The following is a 20,672-nucleotide window of genomic DNA, read 5'->3' as shown; positions in this document are numbered from 1 at the left end:
CTTAGCTACTTTCAGTCTCATGTAGTTCAGATTTCATACTGAAGAATAAATGGAAGGAAGCAAATAAAAAAATACATTTCCTCTCATCTGATGATGCCTCTACAAGAGTGAGGAAAGAGTTCATCCTTCTTAGGACCTATGAAAATATATCAAAAAGAGAATTCATTCTGCTAGGTTTTCCCTATCTTTACAATGTAACTTAAATGATGTAAAAAACAATAAACTGCTGAGATACGTTTATGTTTTATCAAGTTTGTACATTTTCATATGGACTTAACCTCAATCTACAACATTCCTTCATGATTCTGTCCCTGATATTTTTAAACTACCAAGACATAAGATAATCAATTTGATGTACAGCATGAGAAGTTATCCATCTGGTTTCCTTTGAAGCAGAGCATGGTTAATAGATAACATTACATCTGGTTGCTCACTACATGTAATGGTTTCTGTAATACTTATTATATTCTATTTAGTATTTTAAAAAACTGCTGGCTAAACTGAAAGCTCATTCATAGAATTTTATGTTAAGTATTTCACAAGTTTTATTTCTTAATTCTTAAGATAAAATTTGCTTTAATGCTAATGTTATTACCATTTTAATGTTGGGAAAAATTGTAATTAAAGGCACGAATTATATGGCCCAAAGACACACAAAGGAGGGAAATGAGTCAAAGTTTCCAACAGTCTTTCAGCAATACAAAATGATAAGTAAAATCTCTCCATTCTCTTACACTCTCAATTCAATATTCATGTTGTCCAAGTAATAATAGCATAGCAATGCCCATCGTGATTTTTTTTCTGTCACATTATGTCTTCAACCCAGATTGTTTTGGTGGCATTGGCTTATCATGCACAGAACTGAGAGCACAAATTGAGATCCAAAGAGGGGCAAATTTCTTCTGTACCACAGTTCGTTTCCTTTTTAAAAAGTAATAAAACTTTCAAATATCATCACTTACATTTTTTAAGAATCCAGAAGCAAAATGAATTCACATATAATCAGTCCAAAATTCTTTAAAATTAGTAGATAATAAAACAGGATCCTGTGAAGTAAATATTTTTCTACTTTTAAATTTATTTTTAAAGCCTTGTGCTGGATGGCCACACCTGTAATCCTGACTACTTGGGATATCTACTCTGGAGCGCCAGATCTGTGGATAACAGTTGGAAGACAATCAGAGCAAAAGAAAGAAAATTCATTATTTTTCAAAACTTTTAATGAACTACCAAAGAGCCAGGAATGGTGATGTAGCTTATATAGTACCTCATCAATCTAGACAGGAAATGCCTAGCAAGGCCTTGAAGTCCTGAGTCCAAACTCTGAGCATGCCAACACAAATGCACGAGTACTCACATGTGTGCGGGCTCGCGCTCATGCACACACACACACACACACACACACACACACACACACACACACACTTTTTCAAAATACTTTCATGTCAGTGTTTTGCATTAATTTCTTTGTTAACGATATTATATAGGGAAAATAAACTTTTCCTTCTCAGATCATATTCATACATTTTTATTGTAAAAGTACTGTACACAGGGCTCACATTTACATGAGAAAGTTAATGAGTACATTTCCTAACAAGCCTTGTTACCTCCTCCTTTATTTTCCCCCTACATCCTTTCTCTCTAACCTCCACAAGTACCGTCTCCTCCCCGTCTCCCATGCCCCGCCTAAATATAAACTTCATTTTTCATCATAGTGTCTTGTGCATCTCATTGTTACAATGGGTCAACCTGTATCCCTATTTAAGCATTGTGTTTTTTCCTTTCCCCTCCCCAAATTAAAGAAGTGTATATATAAGATATTGGTGCACCAACTTCAAATCCAGTGAAAACAGGTGTTATAAAGTGGGGGAGGAACATATAAAGAAACAAAAATATCACATCATACATTGTAAGTCCATTAAAAACAATAGCAAGAATGAAAAAACCACTTGTGTCAATATCTTGGAGTACATTTCCCTTAACATCATCTTATCTAGTCATAGGTACATAGCTTTTGACCTTTTTTATTTATCCCAGACATATATGAATAACTGAAAATAAGGGAAACCAGGGGTCCTATGTTTCTTTGGACTTGTCTTACTTCACTTAGTAAGTTTTTTTCCAAGTCTTTCCATTTCTTAATAAATTGAGTGATGTCATTCTTTCAGATGGAGGCATAGAATGCATGTATCTATCTATCTATCTATCTATCTATCTATCTATCTATCTATCTATCTATCTATCTATCTATCTATCTATCTATCTATCATTATCTTGATCCATTCATCAATTAAGGGGAATCGGAATTGGTTCCATACCTTAGCTATAGTAAATAATGGTGCAGTAACATAGTTGTGCTGGTAGTTTTATTGTGGTCTTGTTTGTGATCATTTGGGTGAATGCCCAAAAGTGGGATTGCTGGGTCATGGGTGGGCTTTATGTGGAGTCTTTTGAGGAACCTCCATACTGCTTTCCAAAGTGGTTGAACAAGTTTACACTCCCACCAAGGATTCAGTAGGGTTCCCTTCTGTCCACATACCCTCCAGCACCTGTTGTAAAAATATGGAACACTTCAAGAATTTGCATGTCATCCTTGCACAGGGGCCATTCTAATCTCTGTTTTGTTCCAATGTTCATGTATTTCCTGCTGAATTGAGCACAGAACATTTTTTATATATGAAGTGAAATTCATTTTCTTTCTTTTCATTGTGAAAATACTGTACAGAGGAGTTACAATAACATGTGCAAGATAATGAATACATTTCTTATCAAGCATTGTTGCCTCCACTTTGTTTCCCCTTCCTCTACCTTCCCAAACTTCCACTAGCTCTGACACCTGATCCTCCCCCCCAACAACGTTGTAAATTTTGTTTTACGACATAACGACTTCTATATCTCATTGTTGCAATGGGTCCAACTGTATCCCAATTTAAATGATATTTTTTCCCTTCCCCTCCAAAAATTATACCAACATCAAATACAGTGAAAGCAGGCGTTAAACTGTAGGGGAAGGACATACAAAGCAACATAGAAATCATCTTATAAATATATTAGAAACAATTGGATTAAAGAAAAATCATTTGAATACTTATCTTTGGGTATATTTCCCTAACATCAGCTTATCTGACCTTTCCTGCTTGACTCAGACATATACTAGTTATTGGAAATAAGGGAAACCGTGAGACCTATGTTTCTTTGGGCCTGGCTTACTTAACATACTTTTTTCCAAGTCTTGTCATTTCCTAACACATGGGACAATGTCATTCGTTCTGATGGAGCCAAAGAATTCCATTGTGTATATATACCACATTTTCTTGATCCATTCATCTACTGAGGGGCATCTGGGTTGGTTCCATATCTTAGCTACGGTAAATAATGCTGCGAAAACATATTTTTTTTGAGTTCTGGGCATGTTTTAGACACGAGACCCTTGTCCATTGTATGGCTAATGAAGATCTTCGAATCCGTGGGCTTTCTATTGATCTTGCTAGCTAGCTATGTCCTTTGCCATGCAGAAGCTCTGCAATTTCATGCAATCCAATAAGTCCAACTTTTTTTGATTTGTTGTGTTTCTGGGTCTCTATTAAGAAAATTTTGGGATGTACAAGGAGACTTAGAGTTTCTCCTATTCTATCCTGTACTTTTTTCAGACTGTCTGTTTCAACTCCTAGTTGTTTGGTCCATTTGGAATTGATTCTTGTGCAGGGTGATATATAAGGATCTAGCTTTAGTTTTCTACAAGTAGTTAACCAAATGGGCCAGCACCATTTACTGAAGAGGCTGTCTTTCTTCTATTCTATGTTTTAGATTCCTTATCAAATATTAGATGGCTACAGGTCTGTAGGTACATTTCTGGGTTTTCAATTCCATTCCATTTGTCCTGAGGTTTGTTCTTGTGTTAGTTCCAAGCTGCTTTCTTTACTATGGCTTTGTAGTACATTTTGGAATTTGATATTGATATTACTCCAGCACTGTTCTTTCTGTTAAATATCTTTTTTTTCTATTCCGTGTCTTTTATTGTTCCATGTGAATTTTTGGGTTGCCTGTTCTATTTCCTTGAAGAATGAAGTTTGAATATTAATAGGTATCACATTGAATTTGTAGATAGCCTTGGGAAGTATTGCCATTTTCATGATGTTGATCTTTCCAATCACGGAGCATGGGTGATTTTGCCACTTTCTAAGTTCTGTTTTGATTTCCTTTTTCTAGTTTTTTAAGTTTTCATCATAGAGGTCCTTCACTTCTTTGGTAAAGTTAATTCTTAGATATTTCATTTTTTGTGAGGCTATTATGAATGGAGTTACTTTCCTATTCAAGCCACGCTTTTCTCATTGTCCGCATACAGAAAAGCCATTGATTTTTGAAGGTTAATTTTATACCCTGCTACTTTGCCAAAGTTTTGAACATCTTGAGTAATTTAGGAGCGGAGTCCATGGGATTCATTAAATACAAATCATGTCCTCTGCAAAGAGAGAGAGGTTTACTTCTTCTTTCCCTATTTAGATCCCCTTTATGTTAGCATCTTGTATTATTGCTGTAGCTAGGCATTCTAATACTAGATTGAAGAGCAGTTGAGAAAGTGGTCATCCTTGTCTCATTCCTGATTTTAAAGGAATTGGCTTTACTTTTTCACCATTGATTATAATGGTGGCTGTAGGTTTGTCATATACATTCTTTATTGTATTGAGGAATGTTTCATGGATTCCTAATTTTTCCAGAACCTTCATCATAAAGTGGTGTTACATCTTGTCAAATGCTTTTTCTGCATCTATTGAGATAACCATATGGTTCTTATCCTTGTTCTTGTTAATGTGATTAATAATGTTGATTGATTTGTGAATATTGAACCAGCTTTGCATCCCTGAAATTGAATCCTGTTTGTTCATGGTGTATAATTTATTGGAGTAATGGCTGAAGTCGATTTGCCAAAATTTTGTTTAGAAGTTTTGCATCAATATTCATCAAAGAAATTGGTATATAGTTCTCTTTGGGATGAGAGTGATTATGGCTTCAAAGAATGAGTTTGGTAGTGCACTTTCTCTTTCTATTTCATTGAAGATTTGGAGGAGTATTGGTGTGAGCTCTGCGTTGAAGGCCTTGTAGAATTCTGCTGTAAAGCCATCTGATCCTGGGCTTTTCTTAGATGGGAGGTCTCTTATGGCTGTTTTTATTTCAAGGCTTGATATGGGCCTGTTAAGATGGCTTGCTCATCTTGTTTCAGTTTCGGCATTTCCATATTTGCTTGGAAAAGGCCTATTTCTGCAAAGTTCTCGAACTTATTAGCATAAAGTTTTGAGAAGTATTTCCTTATAATGTTAAGAATCTTGTTTGTTTCTGTGGTGATGTTTCCATTCTCTTCTCTGAGTTTATTTGGGTGTGTTCTCTTGTTTTTCTAATAAGATTTGCTAACCGTCTCTCAATTTTGTTAATTTTTTTGAAGAAACAACTCTTTTTTTATTCTTTCTATGTTGTTATTGGTTTTTAATTCATTTAATTCTGATTTAATTTTGATTATTTATTTCAATCTCCTGGATTGGGTTTTATCTTGCTGCTCTTTTTCAAGGATGCTTGATGTCTCATTAAATTATTGGTTTCAGATCTCTCCAGTTAGCTGATGTAGGAACTCAAATCAATAAACTTGTCTCTGAGTACTGCCTTTGCTCTCTCCCAGAGGAGCTGGGAGTTTGTGTGTTCATTTTTGTTGAATATCATGAACACTTGAATTTCATTTCTAACCTCTTCCATGACCCACTGGTGGCTCAGCAGTGTGTTGTTCAGCCTCCACTTGTTACAGGAATTTATTTGTTGGGTTTAGGTGTTGACTTATAATTTTTGCCTTGTCATCTGGGAGAATGCAAGGTATAACTTCAATATTTCAATGTTTCTTTACAAGTTTGGTTTGTGACCTAAAATGTGTTCTATTTTGGAAAATGTTCCATGTACTGTTGGGAAGAACGTGTATGCTGATGCTGCTGGGTGAAATATTCGGTAGATTTCTGTTAAATCTAGTTGATCTATGCAATTGTTAAGGTCTGCAGTGTCTCTGTTGAGTTTTTCCCGAGTTGATCTATCTAGTGTGATAAAGTCCTGAACAATTAATGCCTTTGGATATATGTGAGATTTGAGAGAAAGTACGATTTTCTGAAACTAGACAATTCATCAAAAAGTAGGTCGTGAAATTTTAGAACCATGTACTTCTTACCTAAGCACACATTTAAGAATAAAGGCAAGATTGACATGACAAAAACAAAATAAGTCCAGATATTTGTTGTTCAAGAGATGTGTAGGAGGAAAAATAACAATTATTCTATATAAGCACCTGTCTTAATGGACACTGCAGCAAGTGGTAAGTTTTGTTAAAAGTTTTAATGTTTTAAATATATTTAATTTTTGGAATTTGCTTATATATGCCATAATTAGGACTGTTTGGCAGGTCATAAAACTTTTCTATAAAGTATTTAAGATTGATGGTAGCAGACATTCTACTAAGTATGTTCATTTTCAGAAACTTTACTAATGAGAAGTTGCAAAGTCTTTGTGTAAAGAAGTCAAGTGAAGAGTTAAGACTTTGTTAACTACACAGTTTATGTTAAAACTTTAAGGCTTCCTTGCTTTATATTTTAGCGAGGAACAAATGATGATATAAGCCATATACAAATCAGGACATGAGTCCTAAATAGTCATCTTAGTGGATAACTTAGTGGATATCCTATAAAACTCTTGTTGAACATCATAATCTTAGCCAGTTTTAAATATACAGGAATATGAGAAAATAGTAAAACCTAATATGTAGTACACCATCAAATACTGAAAACACTGGTAATTGTTTTGTTTTTTATTTTATAAATCATTAATATTTAATTATTGGCTTTCTTTATTTGTAGCATTGTTTCCCTTGTTGTAATATAATACAACTTTTTGTAAGTCGTCATCAGGAGGTACTCTGAGAAGGTTACTGGGATAGCAAAACCATTTTTTATAGGTGCATGTGAATTTAAAAAGAGGAAAATTAAGAACAAAATATTTATTAAAAAATCTTCAAGTAAAGTGTGAATCAGGAGTATTGATAAATGTCCACACCTAAAATCTTAGTCCTAGGCTGAAGCAGCGGTATTACAGAGTTGAGGCCACAAATGTGAGAGACTGTGTTTTGTTTTGTTTTATATTTTGATTTTGTTGATCATTGCGGTTGAACTCCGGGGCCTGGGTGCTGTTCCTCAGCTCAAAGCTACTGCTATCACCTGAGCCACTGCGCCACTTTCGTCTTTTTCTACTTATGTGGTACTGAGGAATTAAACCAGGACCTCATGCATGCAAGACAAGTAATCTACCACTGAGCGACCTTCCCAGCTCCTGAGAGACTGTGTTTTAAAAAAATATTCTAAAAATTATTTGCTTTCTGCTTTGGGTTATATAATGAAATATATGAATATGAATATAGATCCATAGCTATATCTATCTATCTATCTATCTATCTATCTGTAGTCTGATATGGTGCTTGAACTCTTGGCTTGGGAAATCTCCTTATGATCTTCAGCTCAAGGCGACCTCTCTACCGCTTGAGCCACAGAGCCACTTCCAGTTTTCTAGTGGTTTATTGGAGATGAGAATCTCATGGACTTTCCTGGTTGGGCTGGCTTTGAACCACGATCCTCAAATCTCAGCCTCCTGAGTAGCTAGAATTTCAGGCAGAAGCCACAGCACCCGGCTCTTTTTATATTTTTGTGAATTGTCATACTTTGAAATTTATATTAACTTTGGCCACTTTATCCTTTTCAAAGTCATGAAATTTCTCTGAGAGTTTGCTTCTGTGAAGATTGTTTTTGCATTTATAATTTCTTCTTAGTCATTTTTATTTTTTGTGAAAATCAATTTATATTTTATGTTGATGTGTTATCATACATCAGATACCTTCAAATGTACATTTAGAGTCTAAAGATAGCAGTATGAATATTCTCATACAACTCTTGTTTATCTTTTATGCACTTTAAGTATTATGATATTTCTCTGTCTTTTTTTCTCTCTCATTCATTCTCTTTCTCTTTCTGGCTCCATGTCTTCTACTTAGAATTTCTGCTGGTCTACTATTATACTTCAGGATCCACTGTTTTGGGAGGAACATAATAGGGACCATCAGTTATCCTTGCATTCTTCGAGAGTTGTAACAGTGACGTGATATTATTCTTTGCCATTCTAAATGGCAAGAATTCCCTTTCACTTTTACTACTATGATAAATTTTATATATTTCATATAAAATATTATATATTTTATCTCATAGGAATCATTGGGACAGATTAGATAGTTTTAACCTGTGACCTAAATGTTCTTTTTCTTTTACAAACATCATTTTTCTTTTATTATCAGTAAGGAAATACATGTAATGAAAACAAATATATCCTATGGAAAGTAGACCGAAGTTGTTCACAGGGATGAAGAACAAGGTAATGGGGGAAGTAAGTACAAAGGATGCCTATCATAGAGCAAAGATCCTCAGAGTAGTTTATCATGAACACTTTGTGAGAATGACAAGGTGCTGGGAACTAGAGATTAAGTCACAGAACACTTCATATATATGCACTGTATTTATATATGTATATTTGTATATGTATTTTTTATGTTACTTCCAAACCATTTGAAATATCAAAAAGAACGGGAAATTCACATACTCAATGCTATAAATTTTCCTCTGAGTATTACCGGTGCTATTGTGTCACAGAGGAGGTAGAATTTTGTGTGTTAACTTGCACTAAATTCCATAAACGCTGGAACTTCCCTCCATATTTCTTAAGTGACTCATTGATGATTTAGCAATGTGTTATTCAGTCTCTGTGAGTTTCGCAATTTTCTGTGATGCCTTTTGATGTTGAGATCTAATTTGGTCCCATCGTGGTCTGACAGGATACAAGGAATAACTTCATTTTTTTATTTTTGAATTTCACATATTTTCCTTGTGATCTACGATATGATCTATTTTGGACAACATTCCATGGGCTGCTGAGAGAAATATATATTGTGACACTGCTAGGTAAAATATTCTGTAGATATCTGTTAGGTATAGCTTGTCAATGCAGTTATTTAGTTCTGAAGTTTTTTGCTAAGTTTTGACCTGGATGGCCTGTCCAGAAGTAAGAATGATGTGTTCAAGCAATCAACAATGTGTTTGGATGTATACATGTTTTTATGTCAATTCGCATTTGTTTGATGAATTTGTGATCTCTAGGATTCAGGGCACTGATATTTAGAATTGTTATATCCCCAGATGGATAGTTCTCTTTATCGATATTTAATGTCCTTCTTTGTCTCTTTTTACTTTCATACCACTTGAATTTAAAACCTATTTTATCTAATATTAGTATGGATACTGTGGCCTGTTTATGAAGTCCATTTTTAATTAGTAAAGGTGATGTACAGAATTGTTACAATTACATAAGTCAGATAATGAGCACATTTCTTTTTGAACAGTGGCATATCTTCCCTAATGTTCTCCCAGTTTTTCCCTTCCAACCTCTCTCCCCCACAAGTTGTATAGTTCATTTTCAATATAGTGTCTATTGAGTTGCACTGCTGCATTTGTTGACTCTTTGTCCCACTATGTCTGTCTTCCCTATTGCCCTTTCCAAAGTGACATATAAGACCTAAGGTGTAGAAATAGACAACCTCAACAGAAAGCAGAAGGGAGAAAGCAAAATAATAAATGAAACCTTACATATCTATTTCCTGGAGATCATTTGGATGAACATTATTTTATATGATAATATTCATATTGCTATTGAGCCTTTGTGATCCTCGCCAAAGGGCATCCTCCTTAGATCTTAGTGTGTAAATGTTTAGAATCCTATATAATTTATCATGTCCAAGTGTAATGGTTTCTCCTTTACCTTCCAAGTGTGTTTACTTGTAGAATTAGAGGCACATTCTAATACAACAAATGAGGGAAATCAGGCAGCCTATATTTCTTTGAGTCTGTTTTTCTTCACTTAATTAAGTTTGTTCCAAGTCTTTCCATTTCCTTATAAATGGTGTAATATCATTCTTTCTGGATTCACAGAATTTCATCAAACCGAAGATTTTCTTCATGGCAAAGGAAAAAGTTAGCAAAATACATAGAAGAGAACAGAATGGAAGAAGATTATTACTACCTAAGCATCAGACAAGGGTTTGCATACATAACCCATATTTAAAGATAAAAAATTAAACCCAACGAAAATAAACCCTAAAATAAACAAGAACCCAGTTAATATATGGGATAAAAACATAAAAAGAAACTTCTCAGAAGAAAACTGACAAATAAACATATCTCTCTCCATAAAAGAAATGCAAATCCAAACAACACTGAGATTCATCTCACCCCTGTTACAATGTCTTTTGAAAAAACGAACAATCACAGATACTGATAGAGATGTCGACCAAAGGAAACTCTATTAAACTGTTGGTAGGAATGTAATATTCTTCAAGTAGTTTGGAAAACACCATGGAAGTTGCTCAAAAAACTGAATAGAGAGCTACTTATGATCCAGCAATTCCATTTACAGGCATTTATCCAATAGAGCAGAAATAAAGCCACACTGAGGCTACAAGCACAATCATGTTCATTGTTGCATTAATTTCTGTAGCCAAAATATGGAATCAACCCAGATGCCTCTCATTGTAAAAAGGGATCAAGAATTTATATCTATCTATCTATCTATCTATCTATCTATCTATCTATATATTATTTTATTGAATCCTGTTTACAAGTTTGTATGTATGTTTATATACATATATATATATGTACATACAAACATACAGCTATACATACATAATGTACTTCTGTTCATCCATCAGAAAGATGAATATTTCCCCATTCTTAACGAAAGTGAAAGACAAAATACTGATGTTAAGTGAAATAAACTAGACCCAGAGAAACTTAGGTTACATGATTTTCCTCATTTGTGGTACACAGAAAATCCCTATAAATGTAAAATTAAACATACTGGATGGTATGCAAGGATGTACAAATGAATTATCTGAAGTGTCAGAGTGCATGGAGAGTGAAAATACAATAATTCTCTTAAAAGACTAAGTCAAAGCCCAACAAATTAAATACCAGTAAATGTGTACAGGAGAGGACAGTGGAGGAAAAGTGAGAGGGATAGGAAATTGAAGGGGAAAAGGATAGAATACAGGCAAGAATCCCTTGTATAGTTCCCAGAATTGAAATACACAAAGGAAAGGGTAGTGAGAAATGGGGTGAAGATTTTGAAGTGGTAACACAATTCTAAGTCACTGTACACATAAACTGCTTTGTTAAATGGCATGTAATTCCATAACATAATATTGGGATACATAAGGATTGGGGTTGATTTGGAGGGGTGGATGAGAATGTTGAAAGGGGTGACATTGGTCAAGATGCACTGTATGCAGAAACTATTTCAGAGGATGGCAACTCCTTTGTACGAATAATTAAAGATAAAAGTATTCAAAAATTATGATAGTCGAATAAAGAATTGAACCTCAATTCAAATCACATTTAAAACTATATTTAACCTGGTAGTTTGGAGAATAAAATTCAAATAATTAAACATTATGAATCTTTTTATCAGAATTTGTGAAAGTAGAAACAAAACTACCCTGTGTTATGTCACCCATTGGGCTGTTATAAGAGAATATTTCAAAGTAAGTGACTTAAAATATCAGAAGTATATTACCCATACTCCAGAAGGTTGAATATTGATTATAAAATGGTTATGCAAAGCAATTCCTTGCTTTATGGGGGCCTGCTTTCTGGTTCATTAAAATTTATTTGCTGGACTTTCACATGGTAGAGAAATTATATTGGGCTTCTTTTATCAAGATCATTATTGCAGGGTCATCTCTGAAAGGATGATTCTAATGTCACCAGACAGGAGAATAGATTTTCAACATGTGTATCTGGAAGGAGTTACATCATCCAATACACTTTGCAACTTTTTGTTTAACTCAGTGTGGTGCGTCATTTGGTTATTATTTCATAGAAGATAATAAGTTAAGGACAAGTTTATATTATGTGAATTATGTGAATGATTTTTCTTACAATGGGAGTAATTATAGTGATGGCAAAGTGAAGTATGATTGCTTAGTAGCTCTTGAATCACATCATAAGTAATCATTTTTATGTGGTACAGCTTTTCTAAGGCCCTTCTGATGTGTTTGAATAATCTCCGATGAGTTATTTGCTGTCAGAAATATTCATTTGAGCCAACAAATTTAGATGTCCTTTGATTTTAATTGCGGTCTTTTATTAGGACTCCCACAGACATCACAAACAGAGGATGATAATTTCTCTGATAAAATACATAATAAATTTTGTTATAATTAATATAACATGAAAACTGTAATATTAATAGCACTATAAATACTAGTATTCACATTTTAAATATATTGACATCCTTTAGTTATATCAATTTTTTGAATATTTAGAACTAAATGTAAATTGTTTGCAAATAGTTATTTGATGATGCATAAAAAATGAGAAAAACATTTGTGTACATATTTACTACATATGCAAACAGATTCACCTGGTTATTTCTGACCCTTCATTTGTTGGTTTCATTCATACATGGAGAACACATGCAGATAAGTGAAAATTGCAAACTTGCATTTACTAAACGGTTAATTACATGCTGTATAGTTTGTGCTAAAAAGCAGATTTTATAAATTAAATTGTTTCAAGTATAACATTTTACTACTATCTTAGATATCAATAGCTTTCTATTCCTTTGAGGCATGAGCCCTCAGGATGTTGACCAAATTTCTTAGTTCATTTACACAATTAATATAAGTATGTATTTTCTCATCTATCTTTCATTTCACCACAGAATCTGTATTTATACTTTATATCATACATGAATATCAATGCTTTTGGAAGATATTTATTAATTGGTGTATATTATTTGTAAAAGGCAATCTTATTGAAATATTTTACACACTCACATATTGATCAAAGGCCTGATTAACTTGTTTCTGACTTTCTCCATTCCCATTGCCCCTTATTTTTCAACTGTTTTCTGTGAACTTCTTTGTGCTATCTTCACACATGTCAAATTGTATTATAGTGTTGTTCACCCACTGTCATTGAAAGTTATACAATGCTGAACATAAAAGCAAAAATCTAAACAAATGGAGATATATCATTCTTGTGGATTGGATGATACAATTGAAAAAAGACACAAATTGTCCCCTCCCCTTTGTTTTTGGTCATCCATTAGGCTTGAAATCTGGTACTGGGCACTGTCCCTCAGCTCTTCAGTTTAAAGTGAATTCTCTACTCATTCAACAACTGTGTCACTACTGGTTTTCTGGTGGTTAATTTGACATAAGAGTCACATGGACATTGCAGTTTCAGCTGGCTTTGATCCACAATCCTCAGATCTCAGCCTTCTATGGAGCTAGGATCATAAGCATTAGGCAACACTGCCCAGATTCACAGTTTCATTTATAAGTTTATGACAATTTCCAAAAACACCTGACCATCTATTTTTGACTCACTGACAAAGAAAATAAACTAGAATATATTTCTCTATCCAATATTAAAACTGAAAGTGTAAAATTGTTATATTTGTAGAGGAAAGATTATACAGCTCAATGGGTCTGTAGGGCACCAGATTAGATCCATATATATATTATCAAGGGATACTTAATAAGGGGTAAAAGCAAACAGTTATGGAATGACATTCTCTTTAATAAGTGGTGATAAGGTAGACCGTATGGAGGGGAATTAAAAAGTGAACATTGACTTAAACATAATTTATTCAAATGTTAACTTCAAGTAGGATTAAAATGTGGCATATAAAACAAAAAGAGTGATGTAAATGTAAAGCAAAGAAAGATGTCTTGACAATTTTTGAGATTAAGCACTCTTAAATTTGGCATTAAAATTACAGGAAAGGAAAACTTGATATAGCAGAACTCAATACAAGTGTAAAATAATTTTGTCTGTGAAAACTCATATGCAAGTAGTGAATAGAAGTTGGAAGTTGGGGGCTCATGTATCTCATCCTAGTTATTTGGGAAGCTGTGATTTGTGTATTGCTGTTTGAAGGCGGCCCACAAAATAAGCTCCCTGAGAATCTTACCTCTGATTAACAGCAAAAAAGCTATTAGTGGGGCATGACTCAAATGGTAAATTGTTAACAAATTGCAAGAAATCTCAGGGACCATGAGTTCAAGCCCCAGGAGCATACATGCATGTACAAAATTAATAGTAGTGATGATGATGATGATGATGATGATGATGATGATGATGATGATGATGATGATGATTATGATGAAGGGTACCCATAGTTAAGGATAAAATATTTGCAAATCCTGTACCTGAAGAATGCCTCAAATCTAGACTCTGTATAAAACTCTCAAAACTTAATGTTAAAAAGAACAGCAAGGGCTAGGAAGGTGGCTTATTGGTAGAGTGCTTGCCTTGCAAGCCAGAGGCCCTGGGTTCGATTCCTCAGTACCATATAAACAAAAATAAAAAAAGCCGGATGTGGTGCTGTGGCTCAAGTGGTAGAGCGCTAGCCTTGAGCTGAAGAGCTGAGGGACAGCACCCAGACCCAGAGTTCAGGTCCCATGACCAGACCCCCCCCCAAAAAAAAAAGAACACCAAATATAAACCAACAAAATACATGTTGTGAAAAATAAACACAAGAGAAGCATCATCAGTCATCAAATAAATGCACATTAAAACTAAAATGACATCATAAGACATATATGAGTATTACTTCAAATAATACAATAATGACCATACTAAACGCTATCAAGAAACAGAGAAACTGGATCCTGGCAGGAATGTCAAATGGGAAAGACACTCCTGAAAATGTTTTGACAGGTTCCTAGAATGAAGAATATGCAAATACCCACAGTATAGCACAGGAATTGAGCTCTTCAGGCTTTGTCTCATAGAAATTAAATTTAACATTCACCCAAAGGCCAAAACACAGAGGATTATAGCAGCATTATGTACTCCAGTCCAAGAAATGGAAATCAATTCAAGCTTTCTTCAAGTGAATGGGAAATGAATTGTGCAACATTCTCTAATAACAGAAACAAAAGGCAACTCGAGAGAATACAATATAATATTAAAGCATAAAATAACTGTGAATAATCAACCACAGATTTGAATTCAATCTTAATAGCTTAGTTATTACATGATCAAGATGTCGGAAAGAAAAAATGTGTTGTTTGCCAAGATGAAACAGCTTTGGGATGGGAGAAAGAGAAGTAGTGGGTTTAATTATAAAAAGGGAAGCATGAGACAGACTTATTTTTGGTAAAGAAACGTATCTGTAAATATGGTATATTCATATAGAGTTGATAAAAATTATATTGGACTTAATATGTTTAGAAAATAATTAAAATAACTGAAATATTCATAAGGTACTTTTGAAATATTAGTGTCCCACTTGTAATATCATACTAGCAATATTAAAATAAATTGGAAAAGTATTCAAAAGATTTCTCTGTGTTCTTATAAGATCATAAATATCCATACTAACCTCAATAAAACTTAATGAAATATAGAAAACAGAAGTTACATTGAAAAATGGGGACCAAGCTTGAAATATACCTTGATAATTGGAAGGCAGAGATTTAGAAGACTGATATCAGAGCCAGTTCTGACAAAAGAAAATTCAGGAGAAACTACAAAAACAAAGAAAACTAGATATAGGGTAATTTCCCTGTTATCTCACATTTGTGGAAGCCATAGGAAAGAAATCTTTGCTTAAGGGAGGCTTGGCCTAAAAATAATATAAAGTGATTAAAGCCTTAGCAAGGTCAAGCACCAGTAGTGCCAAAAGAAAAAAAAGGAGAAGAAAACAGAAAAGGAAAGGAAAGGAAAAAAAGGTAACTATTTCCTCTTCATTCTTGTAGTTTCATGTCATTGGGTACAAGAATTGAGAGTATTTTGTTTACTGTTTTTAGATACAGGCCTCTCTAATATGAAAGTATTTATTTCAAATAATTATTTTATTACTACTATTTATTAGCTTATTATTAGGCCTTTATGGAGATTGAACCCATGGCTTTGTAAATATATATATATATATATATATATATATATATATATATGTATATATATATATATATAATTAGTTTAGTTCTACAACTGAGCTGTACCTGCAGGTCTCTTGTATAGTTTTGGAAATTGTTTATTAATTCTTCAATCGTTAGCTATTCTACTTTTCATCTTATCTTTTCTCTCCTACCTTTACCCCTATGCATTTTAGTTTTTGTGTTGAAATTTTTCCTCAATTTTATCTTCTAAACTTAGAATATTGGTTTTAAGTTTATAGAGAAGTCGGTTATTTTTATGACATCTTTTTGTTCTTGCCATGTGAATGCTTAGAGTGCTGTTAGTTAAGCATGTCCAATTGTAATTATTTGTCTTTTACTATCTATTGGATTAACTTGTAGATATATGAACATGTCTAGTTATTACAAATGAGGGAAACCATGCAGCATATATTGAATTGGATCTGGCTTATTTCAATTAATATCATTTTTTCCAGTCTTTCCATTTCTTCAAGAATGGGGTAATGCCATTCTTTCCAATGAAAGCACAAAATACCAACAATACAACAGAATTGAAGACCCAGAAATTGGCATATAATCTTTGATAAGGAAGCAGAAATAAAGGATGGAAGAAAAACAGCCTCTTCAAAAAAGAGTTCGCGTAGAATTGTCTGTACACAGAAAACTGAAGTTAGATCGTTATATATCCGCCTGCACCAGAATCGATTCCAAATGGATCAAAGACCTCAATGTAAGTCCAGATACTTTGAGATTGTTACAGGGAGAGTTAGAGGAATCAGGAGGGCTCCTTGGCACTGGTCAAATATTTCAATGTAATTGTGGATAAATGGGATTACATCAAACCAAATCAATCATTTGTCAGACTCAAAAAAAATGAAGTAAAAAGAGATAGTGTAGCACAGATTTATTAAGGAAGGAAAGCTATAGATGAAAGCCTCACCCAATGCTAAATCCTTACTCCCTTTACTATCTAGGTATTGATATTGAGTTGACATGAATACAAGAGTTTTCTGGTGGGATTAGAACGAAAACAACTAATGCTAAGACAGAGGTAGCATATGAAATTAGTTGTAACTTGAGTAAGAAGGAATTAAGCAGGGGGGTTTAGTTCAAAGCCTTGGCTTGGTACCAGCTAAGTAAGGTATATCTGCACCAGGGAAGGGGAATAAAACAGGAATGGTTATAAACAAAAGCACTGGTCTGAAGCCTCAAATTAAGGACCGCAGTCTGTGTGGAATGATCTCTAACATGAGGTTTTATTTAAATTAACAAGCATGATTTTAGATGATTGCAGAGTGGGATGGTGCATAGTCACAGGAATGTCTGCCATGTCAGGTAATCCATTCTGCCCTTTCGCATGTTACCCAATAGCCAGGTTTCATCGCAAATGACTACAATGTGATTGTACAAATGAGACTGTGACTATTCCCTCTCATGAATCAAAATTCTGTCAAATGATTTCTGTCTTCAAATTTGTTTATACATTTCTCATGATCTTTCCTACTATTTTATCTTCATTATTGATGTCCATAGTACGTTCTTGTTGTTATCTTGTGTGTATATGCCATTTTTAGGGCTTGAGCTCAATGTTTAATGGGCTCCCTTGTATTTTTTGCTCTTGGTTGATGACACTCTATTCCTTGAGCCACATCCTCATCTTCTCCTTCTTGCTGGATAATTGGAGATGAGTTTTCACATTTTTGTCTGTTTGGACTGACATTGAACCAAAATCTTCAGGTTTTAGCCTCCCGAGTTTCTAGGATTCTACACATAAACGGCTAACACCAACCTTTGCTTTACTGTTATTTTAAGTATGTGTTAGAAGAATGTTGAAGTATATTTGTGTTAAGTGTGAAATTTTCAAATACAAGTTTGAATCATCTTGATATAATGTAACTGTTATCAATTTTAACAGCTAAATCAATGAATTTTACACATTCCAACAGAAATACAATTGAAAACAAAAGATATAATTATTTTCTTAATACAAGTAATGGAAGAATGAATTTTTTTCACGTTACAATTCATGTTTTATATAATTTTGATTAGCAGACATCCATGAATAAAAGTAAATATATTAATTGTAAACCACAAGAAGCAAAGTGATTTTAGTTAAGAACAGATATTTCATCACAGTCAGAAACTATGTTTTTGAGAATGCTCACTAAAAATAGAAGTTACATGCAGAAATTAATGGATATGATGTAGATTGATCATTACACAACATATGAATGAATATGTAAATATGTAAAATATAAAAGGTAAATATGTTAAAACATAATTATGTAGCCAGGTGCCTGTAGCTCATGCTTGTAACCCTAACTACTAAGGAGTCTGAGAGCTGAAATCATGGTTCAAAACCAGCCTAGGCAGGAAAGTCTGTGAGATCCTTATCTCCAATTAGCCACCAGAAAACTGGCAGTGGCCCAAGTGGGAGAGCAGTAGTCTTGATCTGAAGAGCTGAGGGACAGTGTCCAGGCCCAGCTTTCAAGCCCCATGACTGACAATAAACAGTTAGAAATAAACTATGTTTTAAAGAGTTATCCAAGGCAAATGATTTATTAGATATTTAGAGTCATGTTCAGACTTTGTGGTGGAAGGCAGAAAGAGAAAAAAATCACGTTTTTATTCTTCCTTGAGCCACTATAATTTACTTCATCTATTTCTGGAAGAATGAAATTCTTGATGTGAAGTCTTTTGCTTGATATACACAATGTGTCATTCTTCCTTTATTAATAGGAGAATTTGGAGAAAGGATAAGAATTCATACTTGGAAAAGGAGAAGAGGAAAAGAGAAGGAGAATTCTAGAATTTTGTTCTTCCTCATCTCAATCACAAGGTCTGGATAATGATTGTGTATATTAGATACATGCTCTAGAGTGATTAAAAAAATAATGGAATTCTATGCCTCCATCAGAAAGAATGACATTGCCCCAATTGTTAAGAAATGGAAAGACTAGGAAAAAATTATATTAAGTGAAATAAGCCAGGCCCAAAGAAACATAGGTCCCATGGTTTCCATTATTTACAATATCTAGTATATGTCTGAGTCAAGCAGAAAAGATCAGATAAGGTGATGTTAGGAAAATGAAAACTAAGATATGTATTCAAATGTTTTTTTTTCTTTCATGCATTTTTTTCTAACACATTTATAAGATTATTTTGTTATTGCTTTTTATGTCCCCCCCCCACAGTATAACCCCTGCTTTCACTGTATTTGATGTCGGTATAATTTGTGGAGGGGAAGGGGAAAAACAAGTCCTTTAAATAAGGATAAATGTGGACCTGTTGCAACAAGGGGAAGTACAAGTTGTCATGTCGAAAACGAACTTTACAACTTTGGTGGGGGGGGGGAGGATAGGGTGGGAGGGAGGCTGGGAAGGGATGGGAAGGGGAAACAAAGGAGGAGGCTACAATGCTTGATAAGAAATGTACTCATCATTTTGCCCATGTAATTGTAACCCCTCTGTACAGTATTTTCACAATAAAAAATAAATAAAAATTAAAAAAAGAAAAAGATAACCCCACAAGTGATCACATGAAGAATGCTTATTTATAAAATATGTAATAGCATCAAACAGGAAATGCTATCTATTTGTTTAGTTCTTGTTTAGAATTTGTTAAATTCTGTTGTGCTATCGTCAACTATCATAAAGGTATATAAGAATGGTAAGCAAATAACTTCTTTTTTTGGGGGGAGGGGGTCCGGTTCTGAGGTCTGAACTCTGGGCCTGAGCGCTCTCCCTCAGCTCTTCAGCTCAAGGATAGCCTTTTACCACTTGAGCCACAGCACCCCTTCTGGCTTTCTTTCTTTCTTTTTTTTTTGCTTATGTGGTGCTGAGGAATCAAACCCAGGGCCTCATGCATGCAAGGCAAGCACTCTACCGCTGAGCCACCTTCCCAACCCCGCAACTAACTTCTTAATATCAAATTCTAATATTAGCTTAGTGCCCCCTGTTATATATGTGTGCCTGTATTTGAGTTTTGCCTCAATTTTACATGCTATATTCTTCCAGTATATAAGTAGAAAGAAGACTCCCTCTGGAAATATGCTATTTTTATAGCTAATTGAAAACAAGTCAGCTGTTTGACACAGAAAATGAGATAGAAATCTTCCCCTAGAAATACCCTTTCACCATTTATGGTTTATTTTTGTAACCTGAAGTAAGTCACATTACCCATCTTGACACATCAGAGTTGAGATAAATCTCACCTACGGGAAGCTGAAGCAGGACATAAAGTAACCTTCAAAGATATGCAACACTTGACATAAGGAGGAAAAAGAAGGAAACTATAATACAATCAATCATACTTGCCATAACATGTCACTTCGGAAGGAAGATATTATTTACCTTTGTTTCTAAAAGTACTGAGATCTTCAAATCCTGCCTTTTATTCTTGGATATTACAGGAATTAGAGAACATTTGCATACTGAGACAGCAAAAATCTCTAAGAAAGCTGGAGTAAGCATTTTTTTTTTTTCGGATTTTTTTTTTTTAATTGTATTTTATTTTATTTGAGAACATACTGTACAGAGGGGCAACAATTACATGGGCAGGATAATGCATACATTTCTTACCAAGCATTGCAGCCTCCTCCTTTGTTTACCCTTCACTTCCCTTC

General features: G+C 34.0%; 1 non-coding gene across 1 annotated transcript; it reads right to left on the bottom strand.

Annotated features, from left to right (window-relative positions):
* Positions 1 to 2,556: 2,556 nt before the first annotated feature.
* Positions 2,557 to 2,664, bottom strand: LOC138830094 (U6 spliceosomal RNA). Its single transcript, XR_011372867.1, has one exon. It is a non-coding gene; the product is annotated as a U6 spliceosomal RNA (small nuclear RNA).
* Positions 2,665 to 20,672: the final 18,008 nt, after the last annotated feature.

Source organism: Dipodomys merriami, unplaced genomic scaffold (genome assembly GCF_024711535.1).
Source record: "Dipodomys merriami isolate MVZ:Mamm:240054 unplaced genomic scaffold, mDipMer1.0.p SCAF_183, whole genome shotgun sequence".
Classification (NCBI taxonomy): domain Eukaryota; kingdom Metazoa; phylum Chordata; class Mammalia; order Rodentia; family Heteromyidae; genus Dipodomys; species Dipodomys merriami.
Note: the sequence above shows the minus strand (reverse complement) of the source record. Positions and strands in the feature narration are given on the sequence as shown.